This window comes from Maylandia zebra, linkage group LG3 (genome assembly GCF_041146795.1).
Source record: "Maylandia zebra isolate NMK-2024a linkage group LG3, Mzebra_GT3a, whole genome shotgun sequence".
Taxonomy (NCBI): Eukaryota; Metazoa; Chordata; class Actinopteri; order Cichliformes; family Cichlidae; genus Maylandia; species Maylandia zebra.
The window spans coordinates 51701631-51719451 of record NC_135169.1 but is presented as its reverse complement, the minus strand read 5'-3'; the positions used below and the strand labels follow the sequence as shown (position 1 = coordinate 51719451).

Below are 17821 nucleotides of genomic sequence, written 5' to 3'. Positions count from 1 at the left end.
CCTGAGCCAGAAGCCACAGGCACTGGTGTGGTGTAAGTGGCCTCAGCCAGCAGCCACAGGCCCTTGTGTGGTGTAAGTGGCCTCAGCCAGTGCCACAGGCCCTGGTGTGGTGTAAGTGGCCTCAGCCAGCAGCCACAGGCCCTGGTGTGGTGTAAGTGGCCTCAGCCAGCAGCCACAGGCCCTGGTGTGGTGTAAGTGGCCTGAGCAAGAGCTACAGACCCTGGTGTGGTGTAATTGGCCTCAATAGCAACTAAGGCCCTGGTGTGGTGTAGGTGGCCTCAGCCAGCAGCCACAGGCCCTGGTGTGGTGTAAGTGGCCTCAGCCAGCAGCCACAGGCCCTGGTGTGGTGTAAGTGGCCTCAGCCAGCAGCCACAGGCCCTGGTGTGGTGTAAGTGGCCTCAGCCAGTGCCACAGGCCCTGGTGTGGTGTAATTGGCCTCAATAGCAACTAAGGCCCTGGTGTGGTGTATGTGGCCTCAGCCAGCAGCCACAGGCCCTTGTGTGGTGTAAGTGGCCTCAATAGCAACTAAGGCCCTGGTGTGGTGTAAGTGGCCTGAGCAAGAGCCACAGGCCCTGGTGTGGTGTAAGTGGTCTCAGCCAGCAGCCACAGGCCCTGGTGTGGTGTAAGTGGCCTCAGCCAGCAGCCACAGGCCCTGGTGTGGTGTAAGTGGCCTGAGCAAGAGCCACAGACCCTGGTGTGGTGTAATTGGCCTCAATAGCAACTAAGGCCCTGGTGTGGTGTATGTGGCCTCAGCCAGCAGCCACAGGCCCTGGTGTGGTGTAAGTGGCCTCAGAAGCAAATAAGGCCGTGGTGTGGTGTAAGTGGCCTCAGCCAGAGCCACAGGCCCTGGTGTGGTGTAAGTGGCCTCAATAGCAACTAAGGCCCTGGTGTGGTGTAAGTGGCCTCAGCCAGAGCCACAGGCCCTGGTGTGGTGTAAGTGGCCTCAGCCAGTGCCACAGGCCCTGGTGTGGTGTAAGTGGCCTGAGCAAGAGCAACAGACCCTGGTGTGGTGTAATTGGCCTCAATAGCAACTAATGCCCTGGTGTGGTGTAAGTGGCCTCAGCCAGCAGCCACAGGCCCTGGTGTGGTGTAAGTGGCCTGAGCAAGAGCCACAGACCCTGGTGTGGTGTAATTGGCCTCAATAGCAACTAAGGCCCTGGTGTGGTGTAGGTGGCCTCAGCCAGCAGCCACAGGCCCTGGTGTGGTGTAAGTGGCCTCAGTCAGAAGCCACAGTCACTGGTGTGGTGTAAGTGGCCTCAGCCAGAAGCCACTGGCCCTGGTGTGGTGTAGGTGGCCTCAGCCAGCAGCCACAGGCCCTTGTGTGGTGTAAGTGGCCTCAGCCAGCAGCCACAGGCCCTGGTGTGGTGTAAGTGGCCTGAGCAAGAGCCACAGACCCTGGTGTGGTGTAATTGGCCTCAATAGCAACTAAGGCCCTGGTGTGGTGTTAGTGGCCTCAGCCAGCAGCCACAGGCCCTGGTGTGGTGTAAGTGGCCTGAGCAAGAGCCACAGACCCTGGTGTGGTGTAATTGGCCTCAATAGCAACTAAGGCCCTGGTGTGGTGTTAGTGGCCTCAGCCAGCAGCCACAGGCCCTGGTGTGGTGTAAGTGGCCTCAGCCAGAGCCACAGGCCCTGATGTGGTGTAAGTGGCCCCAGCCGGTCACTCAGGCCCTGGTGTGGTGTAGGTGGCATCAGCTAGCAGCACAAGACATTGGAAAACAGCCAAAAGCAGTGTCGTTAATGTGCCCTCATTAATGGGCAGCTGCTTTTGGTCTTTTAATACACCCCTTCTCTGGATCAAAAGCATTTCAATGACATGAAAATTAAAGGCTTACAGCACCAGGTATTCCCAGGCAGTCTCCCATCCAAGTACTAACCAAGCCCAGCCCTGCTTAGCTTCCGAGATCAGACGAGGTCGGGCGTGCTCAGGGTGGTATGGCCGTAAGCTGCTGGCCCCAGCACAATGTCTCAATTTATGGATTCAAGTGATTAGGTGGCAAGTACCTGAAGTTACGAAGACAATCCTATAACCATAACTGCATGTTTGCATAATACCCTAACCCAAAGGCTCAGTTTGGCATTTATCCAACAGCACAGGCCCTGGATTGTTGAAGATGGCCTCTGGAACCAGCACAGGGCCTGGTGTGTTGTACATGGCCACAGCTAGCAGCACAGGGCCTGGTTGGGTGAAGATGGCCTCGGCCAGAAGCACAGGGTCTGGTGTGATATGAGTGGCCTGAGCCAGAGCCACAGGCCCTGGTGTGGTGTAAGTGGCCTCAGCCAGCAGCCACAGGCCCTGGTGTGGTGTAAGTGGCCTCAGCCAGCAGCCACAGGCCCTGGTGTGGTGTAAGTGGCCTCAGCCAGTGCCACAGGCCCTGGTGTGGTGTAATTGGCCTCAATAGCAACTAAGGCCCTGGTGTGGTGTATGTGGCCTCAGCCAGCAGCCACAGGCCCTGGTGTGGTGTACATGGCCACAGCCAGCAGCCACAGGCCCTGGTGTGGTGTAAGTGGCCTCAATAGCAACTAAGGCCCTGGTGTGGTGTAAGTGGCCTCAGCCAGCAGCCACAGGCCTTGGTGTGGTGTAAGTCGCCTCATCCAGCAGCCACAGGCCCTGGTGTGGTGTAAGTCGCCTCATCCAGCAGCCACAGGCCCTGGTGTGGTGTAAGTGGCCTCAGCCAGCAGCCACAGGCCCTGGTGTGGTGTAAGTGGCCTCAGCCAGTGCCACAGGCCCTGGTGTGGTGTAATTGGCCTCAATAGCAACTAAGGCCCTGGTGTGGTGTATGTGGCCTCAGCCAGCAGCCACAGGCCCTGGTGTGGTGTAAGTGGCCTGAGCAAGAGCCACAGACCCTGGTGTGGTGTAATTGGCCTCAATAGCAACTAAGGCCCTGGTGTGGTGTAAGTGGCCTCAGCCAGCAGCCACAGGCCCTGATGTGGTGTAAGTGGCCCCAGCCGGTCACTCAGGCCCTGGTGTGGTGTAGGTGGCATCAGCTAGCAGCACAAGACATTGGAAAACAGCCAAAAGCAATGTCGTTAATGTGCCCTCATTAATGGGCAGCTGCTTTTGGTCTTTTAATACACCCCTTCTCTGGATCAAAAGCGGTTCAATGACATGAAAATGAAAGGCTTACAGCACCAGGTATTCCCAGGCAGTCTCCCATCCAAGTACTAACCAAGCCCAGCCCTGCTTAGCTTCCGACATCAGACGAGGTTGGGCGTGCTCAGGGTGGTATGGCCGTAAGCTGCTGGCCCCAGCACAATGTCTCAATTTATGGATTCAACTGATTAGGTGGCAATACCTGAAGTTACGAAGACAATCCTATAACCATACCTGCATGTTTGCATAATACCCTAACCCAAAGGCTCAGTTTGGCATTTATCTAACAGCACAGGCCCTGGATTGTTGAAGATGGCCTCTGGAACCAGCACAGGGCCTGGTGTGTTGTACATGGCCACAGCAAGCAGCACAGGGCCAGGTTTGGTGAAGATGGCCTCGGCCAGAAGCGCAGGGTCTGGTGTTATATGAGTGGCCTGAGCAAGAGCCACAGGCCCTGGTGTGGTGTAAGTGGCCTCAGCCAGCAGCCACAGGCCCTGGTGTGGTGTAAGTGGCCTCAGCCAGTGCCACAGGCCCTGGTGTGGTGTAATTGGCCTCAATAGCAACTAAGGCCCTGGTGTTGTGTATGTGGCCTCAGCCAGCAGCCACAGGCCCTGGTGTGGTGTAAGTGGCCTCAGAAGTAAATAAGGCCCTGGTGTGGTGTAAGTGGCCTCAGCCAGCAGCACAGGGCCTTGTGTCTTGTACATGGCCACAGCAAGCAGCACTGGGCCAGGTTTGGTGAAGATGGCCTTGGCCAGAAGCACAGGGTCTGGTGTGATATGAGTGGCCTGAGCAAGAGCCACAGGCCCTGGTGTGGTGTAAGTGGCCTCAGCCAGAAGCCACAGGCCCTGGTGTGGTGTAGGTGGCCTCAGCCAGCAGCCACAGGCCCTTGTGTGGTGTAAGTGGCCTCAGCCAGCAGCCACAGGCCCTGGTGTGGTGTAAGTGGCCTCAGCCAGCAGCCACAGGCCCTGGTGTGGTGTAAGTGGCCTCAGCCAGCAGCCACAGGCCCTGGTGTGGTGTAAGTGGCCTGAGCAAGAGCTACAGACCCTGGTGTGGTGTAATTGGCCTCAATAGCAACTAAGGCCCTGGTGTGGTGTAGGTGGCCTCAGCCAGCAGCCACAGGCCCTGGTGTGGTGTAAGTGGCCTCAGCCAGAGCCACAGGCCCTGATGTGGTGTAAGTGGCCCCAGCCGGTCACTCAGGCCCTGGTGTGGTGTAGGTGGCATCAGCTAGCAGCACAAGACATTCGAAAAGAGCCAAAAGCAATGTCGTTAATGTGCCCTCATTAATGGGCAGCTGCTTTTGGTCTTTTAATACACCCCTTCTCTGGATCAAAAGCGGTTCAATGACATGAAAAAGAAAGGCTTACAGCACGAAGTATTCCCAGGCAGTCTCCAATCCAAGTACTAACCAAGCCCAGCCCTGCTTAGCTTCCGAGATCAGACGAGGTCGGGCGTGCTCAGGGTGGTATGGCCGTAAGCTGCTGGCCCCAGCACAATGTCTCAATTTATGGATTCAACTGATTAGGTGGCAAGTACCTGAAGTTACGAAGACAATCCTATAACCATAACTGCATGTTTGCATAATACCCTAACCCAAAGGCTCAGTTTGGCATTTATCCAACAGCACAGGCCCTGGATTGTTGAAGATGGCCTCTGGAACCAGCACAGGGCCTGGTTGGGTGAAGATGGCCTCGGCCAGAAGCACAGGGTCTGGTGTGATATGAGTGGCCTGAGCAAGAGCCACAGGCCCTGGTGTGGTGTAAGTGGCCTCAGCCAGCAGCCACAGGCCCTGGTGTGGTGTAAGTGGCCTCAGCCAGCAGCCACAGGCCCTGGTGTGGTGTAAGTGGCCTCAGCCAGTGCCACAGGCCCTGGTGTGGTGTAATTGGCCTCAATAGCAACTAAGGCCCTGGTGTGGTGTATGTGGCCTCAGCCAGCAGCCACAGGCCCTTGTGTGGTGTACATGGCCACAGCCAGCAGCCACAGGCCCTGGTGTGGTGTAAGTGGCCTCAATAGCAACTAAGGCCCTGGTGTGGTGTAAGTGGCCTCAGCCAGCAGCCACAGGCCTTGGTGTGGTGTAAGTCGCCTCATCCAGCAGCCACAGGCCCTGGTGTGGTGTAAGTGGCCTCAGCCAGCAGCCACAGGCCCTGGTGTGGTGTAAGTGGCCTCAGCCAGTGCCAGAGGCCCTGGTGTGGTGTAATTGGCCTCAATAGCAACTAAGGCCCTGGTGTGGTGTATGTGGCCTCAGCCAGCAGCCACAGGCCCTGGTGTGGTGTAAGTGGCCTCAGAAGCAAATAAGGCCGTGGTGTGGTGTAAGTGGCCTCAGCCAGAGCCACAGGCCCTGGTGTGGTGTAAGTGGCCTGAGCAAGAGCCACAGGCCCTGGTGTGGTGTAAGTGGTCTCAGCCAGCAGCCACAGGCCCTGGTGTGGTGTAGGTGGCCTCAGCCAGCAGCCACAGGCCCTTGTGTGGTGTAAGTGGCCTCAGCCAGCAGCCACAGGCCCTGGTGTGGTGTAAGTCGCCTGAGCAAGAGCCACAGACCCTGGTGTGGTGTAATTGGCCTCAATAGCAACTAAGGCCCTGGTGTGGTGTAGGTGGCCTCAGCCAGCAGCCACAGGCCTTGGTGTGGTGTAAGTGGCCTCAACCAGAGCCACAGGCCCTGATGTGGTGTAAGTGGCCCCAGCCGGTCACTCAGGCCCTGGTGTGGTGTAGGTGGCATCAGCTAGCAGCACAAGACATTGGAAAACAGCCAAAAGCAATGTCGTTAATGTGCCCTCATTAATGGGCAGCTGCTTTTGGTCTTTTAATACACCCCTTCTCTGGATCAAAAGCGGTTCAATGACATGAAAATGAAAGGCTTACAGCACCAGGTATTCCAAGGAAGTCTCCCATCCAAGTACTAACCAAGCCCAGCCCTGCTTAGCTTCCGAGATCAGACGAGGTCAGGCGTGCTCAGGGTGGTATGGCCGTAAGCTGCTGGCTCCAGCACAATGTCTCAATTTATGGATTCAAGTAATTAGGTGGCAAGTACCTGAAGTTACGAAGACAATCCTATAACCATACCTGCATGTTTGCATAATACCCTAACCCAAAGGCTCAGTTTAGCATTTATCTAACAGCACAGGCCCTGGATTGTTGAAGATGGCCTCAGGAACCAGAACAGGGCCTGGTGTGTTGTACATGGCCACAGCTAGCAGCACAGGGCCTGGTTTGGTGAAGATGGCCTCGGCCAGAAGCACAGGCCCTGGTGTGATATGAGTGGCCTGAGCAAGAGCCACAGGCCCTGGTGTGGTGTAATTGGCCTCAATAGCAACTAAGGCCCTGGTGTGGTGTAAGTGGCCTCAGCCAGAGCCACAGGCCATGGTGTGGTGTAAGTGGCCTCAATAGCAACTAAGGCCCTGGTGTGGTGTAAGTGGCCTCAGCCAGAGCCACAGGCCCTGGTGTGGTGTAAGTGGCCTCAGCCAGTGCCACAGGCCCTGGTGTGGTGTAAGTGGCCTGAGCAAGAGCCACAGACCCTGGTGTGGTGTAATTGGCCTCAATAGCAACTAATGCCCTGGTGTGGTGTAAGTGGCCTCAGCCAGCAGCCACAGGCTCTGGTGTGGTGTAAGTGGCCTGAGCAAGAGCCACAGACCCTGGTGTGGGGTAATTGGCCTCAATAGCAACTAAGGCCCTGGTGTGGTGTAGGTGGCCTCAGCCAGCAGCCACAGGCCCTGGTGTGGTGTAAGTGGCCTCAGCCAGCAGCCACAGGCCCTGGTGTGGTGTAAGTGGCCTCAGAAGCAAATAAGGCCGTGGTGTGTTGTATGTGGCCTCAGCCAGCAGCCACAGGCCCTGGTGTGGTGTAAGTGGCCTCAATAGCAACTAAGGCCCTGGTGTGGTGTAAGTGGCCTCAGCCAGCAGCCACAGGCCTTGGTGTGGTGTAAGTCGCCTCATCCAGCAGCCACAGGCCCTGGTGTGGTGTAAGTGGCCTCAATAGCAACTAAGGCCCTGGTGTGGTGTAAGTGGCCTCAGCCAGAGCCACAGGCCCTGGTGTGGTGTAATTGGCCTCAATAGCAACTAATGCCCTGGTGTGGTGTAAGTGGCCTCAGCCAGCAGCCACAGGCCCTGATGTGGTGTAAGTGGCCGCAGCCGGTCACTCAGGCCCTGGTGTGGTGTAGGTGGCCTCAGCCAGCAGCCACAGGCCTTGGTGTGGTGTAAGTCGCCTCATCCAGCAAATACAGGCCCTGGTGTGGTGTAAGTGGCCTCAGCCAGAGCCACAGGCCCTGATGTGGTGTAAGTGGCCCCAGCCGGTCACTCAGGCCCTGGTGTGGTGTAGGTGGCATCAGCTAGCAGCACAAGACATTGGAAAAGAGCCAAAAGCAATGTCGTTAATGTGCCCTCATTAATGGGCAGCTGCTTTTGGTCTTTTAATACACCCCTTCTCTGGATCAAAAGCGGTTCAATGACATGAAAATGAAAGGCTTACAGCACCAGGTATTCCAAGGAAGTCTCCCATCCAAGTACTAACCAAGCCCAGCCCTGCTTAGCTTCCGAGATCAGACGTGGTCGGGCATGCTCAGGGTGGTATGGCCGTAAGCTGCTGGCCATAGCACAATGTCTCAATTTATGGATTCAACTGATTAGGTGGCAAGTACCTGAAGTTACGAAGACAATCCTATAACCATACCTGCATGTTTGCATAATACCCTAACCCAAAGGCTCAGTTTAGCATTTATCCAACAGCACAGGCCCTGGATTGTTGAAGATGGCCTCAGGAACCAGAACAGGGCCTGGTGTGTTGTACATGGCCACAGCTAGCAGCACAGGGCCTGGTTTGGTGAAGATGGCCTCGGCCAGAAGCACAGGGCCTGGTGTGATATGAGTGGCCTGAGCAAGAGCCACAGGCCCTGGTGTGGTGTAGGTGGCCTGAGCAAGAGCCACAGGCCCTGGTGTGGTGTATGTGGCCTCAGCCAGCAGCCACAGGCCCTGGTGTGGTGTAAGTGGCCTCAGCCAGCAGCCACAGGCCCTGGTGTGGTGTAAGTGGCCTCAGCCAGCAGCCACAGGCCCTTGTGTGGTGTAAGTGGCCTCAGCCAGCAGCCACAGGCCCTGGTGTGGTGTAAGTGGCCTCAGCCAGCAGCCACAGGCCCTGGTGTGGTGTAAGTGGCCTGAGCAAGAGCCACAGACCCTGGTGTGGTGTAATTGGCCTCAATAGCAACTAAGGCCCTGGTGTGGTGTAGGTGGCCTCAGCCAGCAGCCACAGGCCCTGGTGTGGTGTAAGTGGCCTCAGCCAGCAGCCACAGGCCCTGGTGTGGTGTAAGTGGCCTCAGCCAGAGCCACAGGCCCTGATGTGGTGTAAGTGGCCCCAGCCGGTCACTCAGGCCCTGGTGTGGTGTAGGTGGCATCAGCTAGCAGCACAAGACATTGGAAAACAGCCAAAAGCAATGTCGTTAATGTGCCCTCATCAATGGGCAGCTGCTTTTGGTCTTTTAATACACCCCTTCTCTGGATCAAAAGCGGTTCAATGACATGAAAATGAAAGGCTTACAGCACCAGGTATTCCAAGGAAGTCTCCCATCCAAGTACTAACCAAGCCCAGCCCTGCTTAGCTTCCGAGATCAGATGAGGTCGGGCGTGCTCAGGGTGGTATGGCCGTAAGCTGCTGGCCCCAGCACAATGTCTCAATTTATGGATTCAACTGATTAGGTGGCAAGTACCTGAAGTTACGAAGACAATCCTATAACCATACCTGCATGTTTGCATAATACCCTAGGCTCAGTTTGGCATTTATCTAACAGCACAGGCCCTGGATTGTTGAAGATGGCCTCTGGAACCAGCACAGGGCCTGGTGTGTTGTACATGGCCACAGCAAGCAGCACAGGGCCAGGTTTGGTGAAGATGGTCTCGGCCAGAAGCACAGGGTCTGGTGTGATATGAGTGGCCTGAGCAAGAGCCACAGGCCCTGGTGTGGTGTAGGTGGCCTCAGCCAGCAGCCACAGGCCCTTGTGTGGTGTAAGTGGCCTCAGCCAGAAGCCACAGGCCCTGGTGTGGTGTAAGTGGCCTCAGCCAGTGCCACAGGCCCTGGTGTGGTGTAATTGGCCTCAATAGCAACTAAGGCCCTGGTGTTGTGTATGTGGCCTCAGCCAGCAGCCACAGGCCCTGGTGTGGTGTAAGTGGCCTCAGAAGCAAATAAGGCCCTGGTGTGGTGTAAGTGGCCTCAATAGCAACTAAGGCCCTGGTGTGGTGTAAGTGGCCTCAGCCAGCAGCACAAGGCCTGGTGTGTTGTACATGGCCACAGCAAGCAGCACTGGGCCAGGTTTGGTGAAGATGGCCTTGGCCAGAAGCACAGGGTCTGGTGTGATATGAGTGGCCTGAGCAAGAGCCACAGGCCCTGGTGTGGTGTAAGTGGCCTCAGCCAGAAGCCACAGGCCCTGGTGTGGTGTAGGTGGCCTCAGCCAGCAGCCACAGGCCCTTGTGTGGTGTAAGTGGCCTCAGCCAGCAGCCACAGGCCCTGGTGTGGTGTAAGTGGCCTCAGCCAGCAGCCACAGGCCCTGGTGTGGTGTAAGTGGCCTCAGCCAGCAGCCACAGGCCCTGGTGTGGTGTAAGTGGCCTGAGCAAGAGCCACAGACCCTGGTGTGGTGTAATTGGCCTCAATAGCAACTAAGGCCCTGGTGTGGTGTAGGTGGCCTCAGCCAGCAGCCACAGGCCCTGGTGTGGTGTAAGTGGCCTCAGCCAGCAGCCACAGGCCCTGGTGTGGTGTAAGTGGCCTCAGCCAGAGCCACAGGCCCTGATGTGGTGTAAGTGGCCCCAGCCGGTCACTCAGGCCCTGGTGTGGTGTAGGTGGCATCAGCTAGCAGCACAAGACATTGGAAAACAGCCAAAAGCAATGTCGTTAATGTGCCCTCATTAATGGGCAGCTGCTTTTGGTCTTTTAATACACACCTTCTCTGGATCAAAAGCGGTTCAATGACATGAAAATGAAAGGCTTACAGCACCAGGTATTCCAAGGAAGTCTCCCATCCAAGTACTAACCAAGCCCAGCCCTGCTTAGCTTCCGAGATCAGACGAGGTCGGGCGTGCTCAGGGTGGTATGGCCGTAAGCTGCTGGCCCCAGCACAATGTCTCAATTTATGGATTCAACTGATTAGGTGGCAAGTACCTGAAGTTACGAAGACAATCCTATAACCATACCTGCATGTTTGCATAATACCCTAACCCAAAGGCTCAGTTTATCATTTATCCAACAGCACAGGCCCTGGATTGTTGAAGATGGCCTCAGGAACCAGAACAGGGCCTGGTGTGTTGTACATGGCCACAGCTAGCAGCACAGGGCCTGGTTTGGTGAAGATGGCCTTGGCCAGAAGCACAGGGTCTGGTGTGATATGAGTGGCCTGAGCAAGAGCCACAGGCCCTGGTGTGGAGTAAGTGGCCTGAGCAAGAGCCACAGGCCCTGGTGTGGTGTAATTGGCCTCAATAGCAACTAAGGCCCTGGTGTGGTGTATGTGGCCTCAGCCAGCAGCCACAGGCCCTGGTGTGGTGTAAGTGGCCTCAGAAGCAAATAAGGCCCTGGTGTGGTGTATGTGGCCTCAGCCAGGAGCCACAGGCCCTGGTGTGGTGTAAGTGGCCTCAATAGCAACTAAAGCCCTGGTGTGGTGTAAGTGGCCTCAGCCAGCAGCCACAGGCCTTGGTGTGGTGTAAGTCGCCTCAGCCAGAAGCCACAGGCACTGGTGTGGTGTAAGTGGCCTCAGCCAGCAGCCACAGGCCCTGGTGTGGTGTAAGTGGCCTCAGCCAGCAGCCACAGGCCCTGGTGTGGTGTAAGTGGCCTCAGCCAGCAGCCTCAGGCCCTGGTGTGGTGTAAGTGGCCTCAGCCAGTGCCACAGGCCCTGGTGTGGTGTAAGTGGCCTGAGCAAGAGTCACAGACCCTGGTGTGGTGTAATTGGCCTCAATAGCAACTAATGCCCTGGTGTGGTGTAAGTGGCCTCAGCCAGCAGCCACAGGCCCTGGTGTGGTGTAAGTGGCCTCAGCCAGCAGCCACAGGCCCTGATGTGGTGTAAGTGACCCCAGCCGGTCACTCAGTCCCTGGTGTGGTGTAGGTGGCATCAGCTAGCAGCACAAGACATTGGAAAACAGCCAAAAGCAATGTCGTTAATGTGCCCTCATTAATGGGCAGCTGCTTTTGGTCTTTTAATACACCCCTTCTCTGGATCAAAAGCGGTTCAATGACATGAAAATGAAAGGCTTACAGTACCAGGTATTCCCAGGCAGTCTCCCATCCAAGTACTAACCAAGCCCAGCCCTGCTTAGCTTCCGAGATCAGACGAGGTCGGGCGTGCTCAGGGTGGTATGGCCGTAAGCTGCTGGCCCCAGCACAATGTCTCAATTTATGGATTCAACTGATTAGGTGGCAAGTACCTGAAGTTACGAAGACAATCCTATAACCATACCTGCATGTTTGCATAATACCCTAACCCAAAGGCTCAGTTTGGCATTTATCTAACAGCACAGGCCCTGGATTGTTGAACATGGCCTCTGCAACCAGCACAGGGCCTGGTGTGTTGTACATGGTCACAGCAAGCAGCACAGGGCCAGGTTTGGTGAAGATGGCCTCGGCCAGAAGCACAGGGTCTGGTGTGATATGAGTGGCCTGAGCAAGAGCCACAGGCCCTGGTGTGGTGTAAGTGGCCTCAGCCAGAAGCCACAGGCACTGGTGTGGTGTAAGTGGCCTCAGCCAGCAGCCACAGGCCCTGGTGTGGTGTAAGTGGCCTCAGCCAGCAGCCACAGGCCCTGGTGTGGTGTAAGTGGCCTCAGCCAGCAGCCACAGGCCCTGGTGTGGTGTAAGTGGCCTCAGCCAGTGCCACAGGCCCTGGTGTGGTGTAAGTGGCCTGAGCAAGAGCCACAGACCCTGGTGTGGTGTAATTGGCCTCAATAGCAACTAATGCCCTGGTGTGGTGTAGGTGGCCTCAGCCAGCAGCCACAGGCCCTGGTGTGGTGTAAGTGGCCTCAATAGCAGCTAATGCCCTGATGTGGTGTAAGTGGCCTCAGCCAGCAGCCACAGGCCCTGGTGTGGTGTAAGTGGCCTGACCAAGAGCCACAGACCCTGGTGTGGTGTAATTGGCCTCAATAGCAACAAAGGCCCTGGTGTGGTGTAGGTGGCCTCAGCCAGCAGCCACAGGCCCTGGTGTGGTGTAAGTGGCCTCAGCCAGCAGCCACAGGCCCTGGTGTGGTGTAAGTGGCCTCAGCCAGCAGCCACAGGCCCTGGTGTGGTGTAAGTGGCCTCAGCCAGTGCCACAGGCCCTGGTGTGGTGTAAGTGGCCTGAGCAAGAGCCACAGACCCTGGTGTGGTGTAATTGGCCTCAATAGCAACTAATGCCCTGGTGTGGTGTAGGTGGCCTCAGCCAGCAGCCACAGGCCCTGGTGTGGTGTAAGTGGCCTCAATAGCAGCTAATGCCCTGATGTGGTGTAAGTGGCCTCAGCCAGCAGCCACAGGCCCTGGTGTGGTGTAAGTGGCCTGACCAAGAGCCACAGACCCTGGTGTGGTGTAATTGGCCTCAATAGCAACAAAGGCCCTGGTGTGGTGTAGGTGGCCTCAGCCAGCAGCCACAGGCCCTGGTGTGGTGTAAGTGGCCTCAGCCAGCAGCCACAGGCCCTGGTGTGGTGTAAGTGGCCTCAGCCAGCAGCCACAGGCCCTGGTGTGGTGTAGGTGGCATCAGCTAGCAGCACAAGACATTGGAAAAGAGCCAAAAGCAATGTCGTTAATGTGCCCTCATTAATGGGCAGCTGCTTTTGGTCTTTTAATACACCCCTTCTCTGGATCAAAAGCGGTTCAATGACATGAAAATGAAAGGCTTACAGTACCAGGTATTCCCAGGCAGTCTCCCATCCAAGTACTAAACAAGCCCAGCCCTGCTTAGCTTCCGAGATCAGACGAGGTCGGGCGTGCTCAGGGTGGTATGGCCGTAAGCTGCTGGCCCCAGCACAATGTCTCAATTTATGGATTCAACTGATTAGGTGGCAAGTACCTGAAGTTACGAAGACAATCCTTTAACCATACCTGCATGTTTGCATAATACCCTAACCCAAAGGCTCAGTTTAGCATTTATCTAACAGCACAGGCCCTGGATTGTTGAAGATGGCCTCAGGAACCAGCACAGGGCCTGGTGTGTTGTACATGGCCACAGCTAGCAGCACAGGGCCTGGTTTGGTGAAGATGGCCTCGGCCAGAAGCGCAGGGCCTGGTGTGATGTGAGTGGCCTGAGCAAGAGCCACAGGCCCTGGTGTGGTGTAAGTGGCCTCAGCCAGAAGCCACAGGCACTGGTGTGGTGTAAGTGGCCTCAGCCAGCAGCCACAGGCCCTGGTGTGGTGTAAGTGGCCTCAGCCAGTGCCACAGGCCCTGGTGTGGTGTAAGTGGCCTGAGCAAGAGTCACAGACCCTGGTGTGGTGTAATTGGCCTCAATAGCAACTAAAGCCCTGGTGTTGTGTATGTGGCCTCAGCCAGCAGCCACAGGCCCTGGTGTGGTGTAAGTGGCCTGAGCCAGAGCCACAGGCCCTGATGTGGTGTAAGTGGCCCCAGCCGGTCACTCAGGCCCTGGTGTGGTGTAGGTGGCATCAGCTAGCAGCACAAGACATTGGAAAACAGCCAAAAGCAGTGTCGTTAATGTGCCCTCATTAATGGGCAGCTGCTTTTGGTCTTTTAATACACCCCTTCTCTGGATCAAAAGCGGTTCAATGACATGAAAATGAAAGGCTTACAGTACCAGGTATTCCCAGGCAGTCTCCCATCCAAGTACTAACCAAGCCCAGCCCTGCTTAGCTTCCGAGATCAGACTAGGTCGGGCGTGCTCAGGGTGGTATGGCCGTAAGCTGCTGGCCCCAGCACAATGTCTCAATTTATGGATTCAACTGATTAGGTGGCAAGTACCTGAAGTTACGAAGACAATCCTTTAACCATACCTGCATGTTTGCATAATACCCTAACCCAAAGGCTCAGTTTAGCATTTATCTAACAGCACAGGCCCTGGATTGTTGAAGATGGCCTCAGGAACCAGCACAGGGCCTGGTGTGTTGTACATGGCCACAGCTAGCAGCACAGGGCCTGGTTTGGTGAAGATGGCCTCGGCCAGAAGCGCAGGGCCTGGTGTGATGTGAGTGGCCTGAGCAAGAGCCACAGGCCCTGGTGTGGTGTAAGTGGCCTCAGCCAGAAGCCACAGGCACTGGTGTGGTGTAAGTGCCCTCAGCCAGCAGCCACAGGCCCTGGTGTGGTGTAAGTGGCCTCAGCCAGCAGCCACAGGCCCTGGTGTGGTGTAAGTGGCCTCAGCCAGTGCCACAGGCCCTGGTGTGGTGTAAGTGGCCTGAGCAAGAGTCACAGACCCTGGTGTGGTGTAATTGGCCTCAATAGCAACTAAAGCCCTGGTGTTGTGTATGTGGCCTCAGCCAGCAGCCACAGGCCCTGGTGTGGTGTAAGTGGCCTGAGCCAGAGCCACAGGCCCTGATGTGGTGTAAGTGGCCCCAGCCGGTCACTCAGGCCCTGGTGTGGTGTAGGTGGCATCAGCTAGCAGCACAAGACATTGGAAAACAGCCAAAAGCAGTGTCGTTAATGTGCCCTCATTAATGGGCAGCTGCTTTTGGTCTTTTAATACACCCCTTCTCTGGATCAAAAGCGGTTCAATGACATGAAAATGAAAGGCTTACAGCACCAGGTATTCCCAGGAAGTCTCCCATCCAAGTACTAACCAAGCCCAGCCCTGCTTAGCTTCCTAGATCAGACGAGGTCGGGCGTGCTCAGGGTGGTATGGCCGTAAGCTGCTGGCCCCAGCACAATGTCTCAATTTATGGATTCAACTGATTAGGTGGCAAGTACCTGAAGTTACGAAGACAATCCTATAACCATAACTGCATGTTTGCATAATACCCTAACCCAAAGGCTCAGTTTGGCATTTATCCAACAGCACAGGCCCTGGATTGTTGAAGATGGCCTCTGGAACCAGCACAGGGCCTGGTGTGTTGTACATGGCCACAGCTAGCAGCACAGGGCCTGGTTTGGTGAAGATGGCCTCGGCCAGAAGCACAGGGTCTGGTGTGATATGAGTGGCCTGAGCAAGAGCCACAGGCCCTGGTGTGGTGTAAGTGGCCTCAGCCAGCAGCCACAGGCCCTGGTGTGGTGTAAGTGGCCTCAGCCAGCAGCCACAGGCCCTGGTGTGGTGTAAGTGGCCTCAGCCAGTGCCACAGGCCCTGGTGTGGTGTAATTGGCCTCAATAGCAACTAAGGCCCTGGTGTGGTGTATGTGGCCTCAGCCAGCAGCCACAGGCCCTTGTGTGGTGTACATGGCCACAGCCAGCAGCCACAGGCCCTGGTGTGGTGTAAGTGGCCTCAATAGCAACTAAGGCCCTGGTGTGGTGTAAGTGGCCTCAGCCAGCAGCCACAGGCCTTGGTGTGGTGTAAGTCGCCTCATCCAGCAGCCACAGGCCCTGGTGTGGTGTAAGTGGCCTCAGCCAGCAGCCACAGGCCCTGGTGTGGTGTAAGTGGCCTCAGCCAGTGCCAGAGGCCCTGGTGTGGTGTAATTGGCCTCAATAGCAACTAAGGCCCTGGTGTGGTGTATGTGGCCTCAGCCAGCAGCCACAGGCCCTGGTGTGGTGTAAGTGGCCTCAGAAGCAAATAAGGCCGTGGTGTGGTGTAAGTGGCCTCAGCCAGAGCCACAGGCCCTGGTGTGGTGTAAGTGGCCTGAGCAAGAGCCACAGGCCCTGGTGTGGTGTAAGTGGTCTCAGCCAGCAGCCACAGGCCCTGGTGTGGTGTAGGTGGCCTCAGCCAGCAGCCACAGGCCCTTGTGTGGTGTAAGTGGCCTCAGCCAGCAGCCACAGGCCCTGGTGTGGTGTAAGTGGCCTGAGCAAGAGCCACAGACCCTGGTGTGGTGTAATTGGCCTCAATAGCAACTAAGGCCCTGGTGTGGTGTAGGTGGCCTCAGCCAGCAGCCACAGGCCTTGGTGTGGTGTAAGTGGCCTCAACCAGAGCCACAGGCCCTGATGTGGTGTAAGTGGCCCCAGCCGGTCACTCAGGCCCTGGTGTGGTGTAGGTGGCATCAGCTAGCAGCACAAGACATTGGAAAACAGCCAAAAGCAATGTCGTTAATGTGCCCTCATTAATGGGCAGCTGCTTTTGGTCTTTTAATACACCCCTTCTCTGGATCAAAAGCGGTTCAATGACATGAAAATGAAAGGCTTACAGCACCAGGTATTCCAAGGAAGTCTCCCATCCAAGTACTAACCAAGCCCAGCCCTGCTTAGCTTCCGAGATCAGACGAGGTCAGGCGTGCTCAGGGTGGTATGGCCGTAAGCTGCTGGCTCCAGCACAATGTCTCAATTTATGGATTCAAGTAATTAGGTGGCAAGTACCTGAAGTTACGAAGACAATCCTATAACCATACCTGCATGTTTGCATAATACCCTAACCCAAAGGCTCAGTTTAGCATTTATCTAACAGCACAGGCCCTGGATTGTTGAAGATGGCCTCAGGAACCAGAACAGGGCCTGGTGTGTTGTACATGGCCACAGCTAGCAGCACAGGGCCTGGTTTGGTGAAGATGGCCTCGGCCAGAAGCACAGGCCCTGGTGTGATATGAGTGGCCTGAGCAAGAGCCACAGGCCCTGGTGTGGTGTAATTGGCCTCAATAGCAACTAAGGCCCTGGTGTGGTGTAAGTGGCCTCAGCCAGAGCCACAGGCCCTGGTGTGGTGCAAGTGGCCTCAGAAGAAAATAAGGCCGTGGTGTGGTGTAAGTGGCCTCAGCCAGAGCCACAGGCCATGGTGTGGTGTAAATGGCCTCAATAGCAACTAAGGCCCTGGTGTGGTGTAAGTGGCCTCAGCCAGAGCCACAGGCCCTGGTGTGGTGTAAGTGGCCTCAGCCAGTGCCATAGGCCCTGGTGTGGTGTAAGTGGCCTGAGCAAGAGCCACAGACCCTGGTGTGGTGTAATTGGCCTCAATAGCAACTAATGCCCTGGTGTGGTGTAAGTGGCCTCAGCCAGCAGCCACAGGCTCTGGTGTGGTGTAAGTGGCCTGAGCAAGAGCCACAGACCCTGGTGTGGGGTAATTGGCCTCAATAGCAACTAAGGCCCTGGTGTGGTGTAGGTGGCCTCAGCCAGCAGCCACAGGCCCTGGTGTGGTGTAAGTGGCCTCAGAAGCAAATAAGGCCGTGGTGTGTTGTATGTGGCCTCAGCCAGCAGCCACAGGCCCTGGTGTGGTGTAAGTGGCCTCAATAGCAACTAAGGCCCTGGTGTGGTGTAAGTGGCCTCAGCCAGAGCCACAGGCCCTGGTGTGGTGTAATTGGCCTCAATAGCAACTAATGCCCTGGTGTGGTGTAAGTGGCCTCAGCCAGCAGCCACAGGCCCTGGTGTGGTGTAAGTGGCCTCAGCCAGCAGCCACAGGCCCTGATGTGGTGTAAGTGGCCGCAGCCGGTCACTCAGGCCCTGGTGTGGTGTAGGTGGCCTCAGCCAGCAGCCACAGGCCTTGGTGTGGTGTAAGTCGCCTCATCCAGCAAATACAGGCCCTGGTGTGGTGTAAGTGGCCTCAGCCAGAGCCACAGGCCCTGATGTGGTGTAAGTGACCTCAGCCAGCAGCCACAGGCCCTGGTGTGGTGTAAGTGGCCTCAGCCAGCAGCCACAGGCCCTGGTGTGGTGTAAGTGGCCTCAGCCAGTGCCACAGGCCCTGGTGTGGTGTAAGTGGCCTGAGCAAGAGTCACAGACCCTGGTGTGGTGTAATTGGCCTCAATAGCAACTAATG

At 56.5% G+C, this 17821-nt stretch overlaps 11 non-coding genes and 1 pseudogene across 11 annotated transcripts; all 12 read right to left on the bottom strand.

Moving 5' to 3' along the window:
- Positions 1-1825: 1825 nt before the first annotated feature.
- On the bottom strand, positions 1826-1944 carry LOC143417703 (5S ribosomal RNA). The gene has a single exon (XR_013097851.1). It is a non-coding gene; the product is annotated as a 5S ribosomal RNA (ribosomal RNA).
- Positions 1945-3118: 1174 nt separating this feature from the next.
- LOC143417538 (5S ribosomal RNA) lies at positions 3119-3237 on the bottom strand (annotated as a pseudogene).
- A 1211-nt stretch (positions 3238-4448) lies between these two features.
- LOC143417502 (5S ribosomal RNA) lies at positions 4449-4567 on the bottom strand. The gene has a single exon (XR_013097724.1). It is a non-coding gene; the product is annotated as a 5S ribosomal RNA (ribosomal RNA).
- A 1370-nt stretch (positions 4568-5937) lies between these two features.
- LOC143417348 (5S ribosomal RNA) lies at positions 5938-6056 on the bottom strand. Its single transcript, XR_013097569.1, has one exon. It is a non-coding gene; the product is annotated as a 5S ribosomal RNA (ribosomal RNA).
- Positions 6057-7537: 1481 nt separating this feature from the next.
- On the bottom strand, positions 7538-7656 carry LOC143417422 (5S ribosomal RNA). The gene has a single exon (XR_013097643.1). It is a non-coding gene; the product is annotated as a 5S ribosomal RNA (ribosomal RNA).
- A 940-nt stretch (positions 7657-8596) lies between these two features.
- Positions 8597-8715, bottom strand: LOC143417846 (5S ribosomal RNA). Its single transcript, XR_013097993.1, has one exon. It is a non-coding gene; the product is annotated as a 5S ribosomal RNA (ribosomal RNA).
- Positions 8716-10038: 1323 nt separating this feature from the next.
- On the bottom strand, positions 10039-10157 carry LOC143417966 (5S ribosomal RNA). The gene has a single exon (XR_013098114.1). It is a non-coding gene; the product is annotated as a 5S ribosomal RNA (ribosomal RNA).
- A 1134-nt stretch (positions 10158-11291) lies between these two features.
- On the bottom strand, positions 11292-11410 carry LOC143417240 (5S ribosomal RNA). Its single transcript, XR_013097458.1, has one exon. It is a non-coding gene; the product is annotated as a 5S ribosomal RNA (ribosomal RNA).
- Positions 11411-12898: 1488 nt separating this feature from the next.
- Positions 12899-13017, bottom strand: LOC143417381 (5S ribosomal RNA). Its single transcript, XR_013097602.1, has one exon. It is a non-coding gene; the product is annotated as a 5S ribosomal RNA (ribosomal RNA).
- Positions 13018-13797: 780 nt separating this feature from the next.
- LOC143417494 (5S ribosomal RNA) lies at positions 13798-13916 on the bottom strand. The gene has a single exon (XR_013097716.1). It is a non-coding gene; the product is annotated as a 5S ribosomal RNA (ribosomal RNA).
- An 820-nt stretch (positions 13917-14736) lies between these two features.
- On the bottom strand, positions 14737-14855 carry LOC143417429 (5S ribosomal RNA). Its single transcript, XR_013097650.1, has one exon. It is a non-coding gene; the product is annotated as a 5S ribosomal RNA (ribosomal RNA).
- A 1409-nt stretch (positions 14856-16264) lies between these two features.
- On the bottom strand, positions 16265-16383 carry LOC143417347 (5S ribosomal RNA). Its single transcript, XR_013097568.1, has one exon. It is a non-coding gene; the product is annotated as a 5S ribosomal RNA (ribosomal RNA).
- Positions 16384-17821: the final 1438 nt, after the last annotated feature.